Genomic DNA, 9,229 nt, shown 5'->3' with positions numbered 1-9,229 from the left:
TATGCAAGCTTCCTCATCATTTATGTCACGGTTGAGGAATTTAGATTTAATTTTCTAATGTTCGACTTTAAAATGGGCAAAAGGAGAGCTATTAAGTTGTTGAAAGGAGATGCTAAGGGTTATTACGCGTATTTTTTTCTCTAAATTTGTTTTGTTCACTGATAAACTTACCCACTCCATGTAAAGACATGACACAACTTAGTAACTTTCTCTAACCAAAATATTTTGTTATAGAAAATTCTCATAAAAAAATACCATTTATATTCTAATAATTGTGGGGTGGAGATTCTAACTTTCAAAATATCAAGATGTCTTAATCATTAGCCATGTTCTAGTCTTTTTTTTTCTCTTTATTTTCTTCATACAATAAATGCGGAGATGAAAGATTGAATTTTCGACCTTGAAAGAAGTAACATGATGCTTTGAACTAAGTTCGTATTAGCTCCAAACAAACTATTAAAATGAATAGTTCTCCCTCTCTATAAAATCACAATCTTGCCAAAATTGGCATTATTGACTGAATAACATTGTAGCTGACGCTACTTAATGGCGAACATGGTAACTATTTAAGCCACAAAACTTCATTAGTGGGAGAAACAATATTTCTAATCAAATTTGCTTTATGGATATTCAACATTTTAGTGACCTTTCTAATCAAATATGCATTTAAGTGGCTATGTCTAGGGAGTTCAACCCAAGCATTACTTGAGTAAGTTATAGTAGCAGTATTAAATTTCCACCAACATGTCATTTATATGTCTATGAGTTCAGCATTTACATGGAGGATGAATCAACATTTTCTATAGTAACACAAAAAATCAACAAAATATAAAAAGGAAAGTAACACCACATAATACTACTGACATTAACCTAATGTTAATATTAATAACTTTTAAGTTATTTAAAGTTATGAAATGGTTATGTCTAAACTTGAATATTTATTATAAATATTTTTTCTAGAGATATCTGATCCCATCAACATTTAAAACTTTATGATTAATTTGAGTTGATGTAAAATAAAAAAAAAACGAAGTCAAGCTCTTCTTGTTTAAGTTAGAATGATTCATGTTTTGGGAAATGATAAATTTATAATAAATAGAAATCTAATAATGAGCGTAGCTCATCGACAATTGACATATATCTCCAATCAAAAAGTTGTAAGTTCGACCCTACCTCATATGTTGTTGTATTTTATTTGTTACAATTACTCATAAGAACCTCAAGTTTATATCTTAAAAATGTGATTTTAAAATTTCATAAAATCAATTTTAATGAACTTTCATTTCTTCCAAATCCCTTAAGAACACAACTTCCTTCAACTTCATCATCCAAAATGGATTTAAAAACTATATTATCTTATAAAATAATGGGCAGCCCACCAAACCCTTTGAAGAACAACAGCAAAACCACATTAAAGGTTTTCTAATTTACATCTTGCCTCCAATGCTTTGACAAGTTTTCTTTCTTCATTTTCAGAAAATTGAAGGGAAAATGGTGAGGGCTCCCAATGTTGCCGCATACGGCGTCGTTTTGGTGCTGCTACTGACAAGCTCCTGCCTTCTTATTGATGGGAAGCGATATTTGCCCCAACTGGAGACTGAGCATAATGGAAACAAAGTTAAAGTTAAAGGCAGCATTTTCTTGCCATATGAAAGCCGCAGTTTCCACCGTGAGTGTAATAGGCAGGATTATAACTGCTGGAAGAACAATGCAAAGGTTGGGAATAATCCCTAAATTACTTCAAATCTATGTATACTTTACTTATAAACATACGATGAATATGAGTGTTTGTGAAAAATATTATTCCTCCAAGTCGAGAAGATAATGTGGCTGGTAGTTTTATACTGTCGAGGGAGCAAAGGAAAAATATGGTTCCATGTGTTTGTGTGTGTATAAATAAGTTAGGATTGTATTTTTCCTTGTCATGAAACTTATGAGCAATATGGATCAAGAATGTATTTTCTTGTAGTTTTATTTGTAAAATAAGAGTGGAGTTTTTTTCCTTCTTGGTTGATTCGATAAGTTTCTTCCTTTTATTGTATATATGATCATGAATGTCTTGAGATGTATGTAAAAGTGGCTAGGGTTTGTATGGATCATGGTTAAACATATTATTTATTAGCTATATATATCCATCATCATATATATGTGTATATATATACAAGGGCATTTCTAAAATTAGCAAAAAATCTAATATTTATTTACAAAATTAGCAACCACATCTCAATTTTACAAAAATAGAAAAATTTGGAGGCTCATCTAGAATATAGAAAAAGTCTAATTTACTAATTTAAAGTCTCTCTCGATATACCTCGTAGTCATACTTCATTTAGTTTATGATATTTCATTGATATATAACTGTAGTCATATCATTTGGAGTCTGATATACTATTGATATACTTTAACGTGATATCATTTAGTCAATTTGACAGACCTCAAAGTCATACCATTTTGTTCTAATATTGATATACCTTAATATATATGTATTCTAATATACGTTGATATACTATTGATATGTCTAATTTGATATATATCATTGACAGACCTGATTTTAATACCATTGATACACCTGATTTGAATGTTGATAGGTTTGATATGAATGTCGATATACCAATAACATACTTGAATGCTGATATATTATATCTTTCTCCAACAAAAAATTTTCATGTGAAACTATTGGTTGAAAGTTCAGTTTTACTCAAAATTATAAAATTTAGATGAGATCATACAAACTTTTTCCATAACACACACAAATGGAATTGTTTAAAAAATAACTATTATCCCAGCTCCATTTAATTAATTAAGAGGTTATCTAATAAAAGATCTGACCTTTAACATCCAAGGAAATATAGCAATGTTTGCCTAAAAGAATTATGTTTGATACTAATCTAAATTATGATGAATATCCTAAACTTGATAAAGTTTACTAGGAAAAAAAAATAATTCCTCACTTTAGGCAGGGTAATTGGGGTTTTTGACCCCACCAATAGTTCAAACTGGATAAATGAACCCCTTTCAAAAAAACCTAATTTTTGACCCCACCTCTACTTAATTTTGAATCCACCTTTAGTGAAAAGACAAATATACCCTTATTTATGATAATTAACTTCCCCATTAACTTCCACCCAACCATTTCACCAAACTTTTAACCTCATATTTTACTTATGTTTTGAGTTTGAAACAATCCAAAATTTTCACACCATCCAAACTCCTCACAGATCACGTTTCTTTTTAAATCCGGGAAAGAAACATTGCCACGTGTTTGATCATTGTCCCCACACTATCTAAAATCGTTGTCCCCACATTTTCACATTTGAAGAGTTAGAGGTACGTTAACATAAAAATTTCTGAAATGATTTGAAATATTTTCCATTCATACATTTTCACTTGGCTTCTTGGAAAAAGAAAAAAAATGCAGTCGGTATCCCGGACCAAGTATTGTTCCGAGATTGAAGATTCGAGATCCGGGATTGAATGTTCAATCCCGGATCGAAAGATGGTTCGGGAGTGAACCGGGATACATCCCGGACCAATCGAAGCACTGTGGTCCGGGATGTGTCTCGGACCAAGACTGGTCCGGGATATGTCTCGGACCAAGACTGGTCCGGGACGGTCCGGGACGACATGTATTTTTTAATTTTTTTACCACTTTTTTTTGGACGATATTCTTATCTCACTTGATTTTATCTATTTGCAGGATGCCTCGTGTTTTCATAACATTTGGTGGAGAATGGAACGATAGTGAAAAAGATTACGTTGGTGGTCGCACGAGAGGATTGACAGTGGAGAATGCCTCCTTCCATCCCGGACCTTATCCCGGACCGTTTCGGTCCGGGATGAAAGGCAGAGAATGAAACCCCATTTTCTGCCTTTCATCTCGGAGGCGAAATGGTCCGGGTGGTCTGGGATGGAGGCTTACGCAGCCAGTTCGAATTCGATCCCGTATTCGATCCCGGACCAAAATCATCCGGGATTGAATACGGGATTGAATTCGAGATTGATTTTTTCCCCAAATTTCTCAGTCTTGCAAGCACAACATGAAAATGACCCTAGATCTACATGGCTGCTTCAGATAGCGCCGATAATGAAATCAGAACAACAAACGTTTCTAAAAATTTTGTTATAATCTACCCGACCACTAACCTTGCGATCGATGACTTCGTAGGGCGAAACAATGGAAGAGCAACGTCTGAGATAACTTCGTAAGGTCCGGGATGGATGAATCGTCCAACGTCCTTTGTCCGAGATAACGTTCGAGATGGGTTTTAGGATTTTAGGACAAATGAAACGTTCGAGAAATGGTGAAAATTTTCGTTGGGCCAGGAAACGTCCGAGATGGGGTTTAGGATTTTACTTATTTACTTGGAGGGAGTTCCCTTCATTTTTAAACATGAGGGTAGTATGGTAAATTGGCTTGGGGAGAGGTTCAAAATTAAGTAGAGGTGGGGTCAAAAATTAGGTTTTTTTGAAAGGGGTTCATTTATCCAATTTGAACTATTGGTGGGGTCAAAAACCCCAATTTCCCCTTTAGGCACTAAGAACACATAAGACACCGCAACTGTAGGCGAGCTGCGTCAAGATTAAGAAGGCAGCATTGTAAAAGCTGACCCACAGTATCGCGACGCTATGACTCTCCAACTCTGTTCAGATTTCGATTTTTCGAGTAATTTCTTGAATTAGCTTTAGAAGTTCTTATAAATATGTGGTTTGGGACTAATATTCAACGTACATAATTCAAACAGAAGAGACTTGAGTGGTTGTAGGCAGTGTGTGAAAAGGAGTCCGTATCTTGTGGGTTTAGTGAGAGTATTTGCAATTTTGTAATCCTACGTAACCATTTTTAAGGTATTTAGAAACAAGATAGTAATTGTAGGTGATATATTGAGTATGCGATCTCCATTATAATATTCCTTAAAATAATAAAACTTGCTTTTTGCAGAGACTAAAGACATAGTCTCAAGATTGGGACGAATCAGTATAATCCATGTGGTATTAAATTTTTTTATATCCTTATTTTTTGTTGTTACTTATTTATCCCTCTTTTAACCCGTGGAAGGGAAAAATCAAAGAGGTTGAACTATCTATTGATCTATATTTTTTTCCAACATAAAAATTTAAACTTGAAGGGTCGGGACAAAGAAGTTAAGTCTTTAGTGGGTTGCACTTATATTTTTAAAACGTGGGTCCGTGGAAGGTAGAAGAATAAACCATAAAAGGATTGACTGACTAAGGAAAGAAATAGTGATTACTAGATTGTTCATGTTTAATTTCTTTATTTGTCGATTCATCTTCTTCATAATTCACGTAATTCTAAATAGTTTTTAAGAAAAATACTCTTTACCAACATGAGTTTAACTTAACGGCCATTGACACTTGTTTCTGATTAAGAGATCATGTGTTCGAATCCATTTACTCCTATTTGTGGTACTAAAAAATGCTCTTTCAAATCCTCTCTGGGTCATCCAAACCACTGCCTCATCTTGCAGCATAATATGGCAGGAAATCCAAACCACGCATCATCTTGGCCATTCAAATCCTCTCTTTTAACTATTTCTCTCAATTGGAGCGCTTTCCGTATCTTTTACAAATAAAAAAAATAAAAAATAAATAATTAAGTTGAAACTTTAGAAAAAAGGAGGGACAAAATTAAAAAACACAGCACAAACATAATGGACAAAATTGTTATAAGTTTTGGTTTTCTATACCAAATATATATGATCCAAAAAGTTTTTTTTCTTTTTCTAATATTATATTTAACCGTTAAACTATTGTCATAATTAATAGTTTTCCCTATTTCTATACATTTGAAGATACATATGATTGCGTTGATGAAAGTTGTTGTAGTCTTGCCAAAATTAGCATTGTGGAATGAATAGCATTGTAGCTGACGCTACTTTAATGGCAAACATGGTGATTATTTAAGCCATAAATCTCCATTAGTGAGAGCAATAATATTTCACCATTTTTAGTGACATTTTCTAATCAAATATGCATTTATGAGCTAGCCATTTTAGATGCTAGGTCTAGAGAGCTAAATATTATCGATTTCAAGTTAATGTAATACTAGATAGGGAAAAAGAAAAAAAAATAGAAAAAAAACTAAGTCAAGCTATCCTTGTTTGTGTTAAATGATTCATATTTTGGGAATTGATAAATTTGTACCAAAGAGAAATTATCTAGGTTTTGATAAGTTGTTTAAGCTTGTTTGATAATTATTTTGTTTTCAATTTTCTATTATTAAGTATTGTATACTATCATAAATTGAAGTTAATTTTTGAAAACTAAAAAAATATATATGGTTTTATAAATCTTTTAAAATTTTGCTAAGAATTAAAAATGTGAAAACATACTTATAAGAAATTGGTCACGAGACAAGCATAAATTTTTAAAATAAAAAACTAAAAAATAATGGTCACTAAACGAGGCTTTAATTTATTTTTTGTTTGGTTTAGATGCTACACCATTTTTTATAATTTTTATTTTCATAAATGAACTAGAAATATTCATTATGTATTTTATAAGTCAATAATAATAAAACAATTATTTTATTTATATTTTGAATTGAAAATGTGGATTAGAAACAAGAAATTTGATTTTTTTTTAAAATTTTTACACAATTTAAGAAATATAACGACGGTAATAGTTATGATAAATGCCTGTATTTTTTAAAACTAAAAAAAGATAAATAAAAACGTTATCAAATGGGTCGGAAAAGTCTGCAACTAAATGTTCACCTACTCGCAGCCCCTCCCAAAAAATAAGTCAAACATTAATTGAAAGCAAAAATTATGTAGAGTGCAAATGAAGAGTAAATAGGTGCATATATATCTGATTAATGCAACAGTATTCTGTCTATGCTAAAGTGGACTTTGATTGCTCCAATTCTCCAATCAAGAAGACAAATTCCTTCAACTTCATCATTCTAGACACTATTATCCTATGAATTATGGACAACCCACTGAACTATTACGATACTTGAGTAATGTTTCCGTTTTTTGTTTTAATTGTTTAGATGCATAAGTGTTGGGTATAATTGTTATTGCTTCTCGTTTTTCATTTATAAACATTTCTAAAATTGTGTTGAAATTTTACAAATTTTACAAATCTATATATATTTTTATAAAAAACAAGAGACCAGAAACAAATGGAGTTGTAGTTTTATTTATTAAAAACAGACCAGACAAAAAAAAAAAAAACAAAAAACAAAAAACAAGAAAATAAAAACATTACCAAACCGGCACAATACTAAGGGTCAATTTGATAATGTTCCAGTTTCTTGTTTCTCGTTTCAATTTTATTAAGAAAACCTAAAAATTTGACAACTATTCATCTTTTTTTTTCTCATCTTTTTTTATAATTAAATAGCCTAAAAATTGTATAGAAAACTTTTAAAACAACAAAAACAAGTTTTTTGTTTTTTGTTTCCGTACTCATTCCCGTTCCCCATTTGTCCCAAAACATAACAAAAAACATTACTTTATCATTCTTGAATCTATGGGGTGTGGCAAGGTTGGTCAATAATAAATTCCCTTTACTGGAACCTCTTTCAGATCCGTCTTTGAAGATCTTGGAAATCCTAATATATTGGTGACTTTCTCACAAGGAATGGGCTTACGCCTGGAAGAATGAATTCCCTTATTGCGCCTAAACGAGTTTCACGGATAAATCCATTATTTAAAGAGAAGTTGTTCATCACTGGACCAATGAGCCTGGTGGGTATAGTAGTGGCAATGGACATCAAAAGGCAATGAACATTGTTTATGGAGAAGAAATAGGTAGAAAGCACAACTCTATTTTTCTTTATTAAAAGAAACAGGAATGTCAGCAAAAACGGGCCTTAAATTTTCTCTTTATATACTCCATTTGCCTTCAAGTCTTCAACCATACAACTCCAAACCTTCTTGAGAATTGAGTCCCAAGTAAATCCTTATTCATGTAAGACTACTTTGGAAAAAAATACAAAACTTCTAATAGTTATGTGATGAGACAATCCTTTTTCAATGATCTAACAAGTTCCTTTCTTTCTGATTTGCAGTAGGAAAAAAGAGCAGAATGGTGATGAACACGAAAGCTTGTGCAGCCATATTATTGGTGGTGTTGTTCACAAGCTGTTGCTTGGTTATGCTCAGTGATGGAAAACGGGCGCTACTGATCAAACTGCAGGATGAACACCAAGAGCAACAAAAACTTGTTGAAGAGAATAATAGAAACGAAGCCAAAGGCAGCAGATTTGCAGATAATAATAACCATCATGATTGTGATAGGCATGATTATTACTGTTGGAACAAGTATGGACTGCAACATGGGAACAATAACTAAATCATTACATCAAATGTTGAGTTCAAATTAAAGGTATGATGTTGTGGTTAAATTTGTGTATAAATAAGTTATGATCCTATGCCTTGTCGTGTAAGATATGTGTTAGCAATATATGGATGAATATTGTATTGTAATATAAGAGTGGGAGTTTATTACTGTAATGGTTGAACCACGATGTAACTAACCCTACGCATTTGTATAGATGATCTTGAATTTTCTAAATGATAGTACTTTTCGGGCTTGTTTGGTTACATTACCCTTTTTTTGTTTCTCTGTTTCAAGTTTTTTTAAGAAATCTAAGCGTTTCACAATGTCATATTAATGTTTATTGTTTTCTCAGTTTTTTAAAACATTCTCAAAATTTTATAGAATTTTGAAAACAACAAAAAATGAGCTTCTTGTTTATTGTTCATGTTTCCATTTTGTTCCAAAACATAAGTAAAAATTATTTGTTTTATCATTTTTGAACCTATGGGTGTTTGGAGCATGTAATTCTATTTCATTTTATTAGAAAAAAAAAGACAGAAAGAAGAAACGACAACGTTACCTAATGAATCTTTCATAATTGAGTCGTTTTCAAAAGTTATTATTTTCTTATTTGAGTTAATTGTAATTAATCTCTTACAAAGAGTAAGAAGGCTTTTCTCATGATCATTAATTGTTAGATAAATTAAAGCTTATAGAGAATTTGTAGATAATTGTTACTATGCAATTATTCAATTAGTAAATTAATCTAAACTAATTAAATTACTATGAACTTTTCAAGTTTACTCTTGTGTACTTAGTTTAGTGAGTAAATTTAAAATTTAAACATAAAAGCAAATCCAATAAATCATACAAAATTCAACTAACAAAACACTCAAAATCAAGCAACCTAGCTAAATATTTGAACCTGCCACAAATTTAAATA

At 31.5% G+C, this 9,229-nt stretch overlaps 1 long non-coding RNA gene across 1 annotated transcript; it reads left to right on the top strand.

The window, feature by feature from the left end:
• The first annotated feature begins 7,574 nt into the window (after positions 1-7,574).
• LOC148208807 (uncharacterized) lies at positions 7,575-8,570 on the top strand. Its single transcript, XR_015787402.1, has 2 exons — positions 7,575-7,935; positions 8,036-8,570. It is a non-coding gene; the product is annotated as an uncharacterized LOC148208807 (long non-coding RNA).
• The last annotated feature ends 659 nt before the right edge of the window (positions 8,571-9,229 follow it).

Source organism: Momordica charantia (genome assembly GCF_013281855.1).
Source record: "Momordica charantia cultivar OHB3-1 chromosome 9 unlocalized genomic scaffold, Mcharantia_2.0 BLBB01000009.1, whole genome shotgun sequence".
NCBI lineage: Eukaryota > Viridiplantae > Streptophyta > Magnoliopsida > Cucurbitales > Cucurbitaceae > Momordica > Momordica charantia.
Note: the sequence above shows the minus strand (reverse complement) of the source record. Positions and strands in the feature narration are given on the sequence as shown.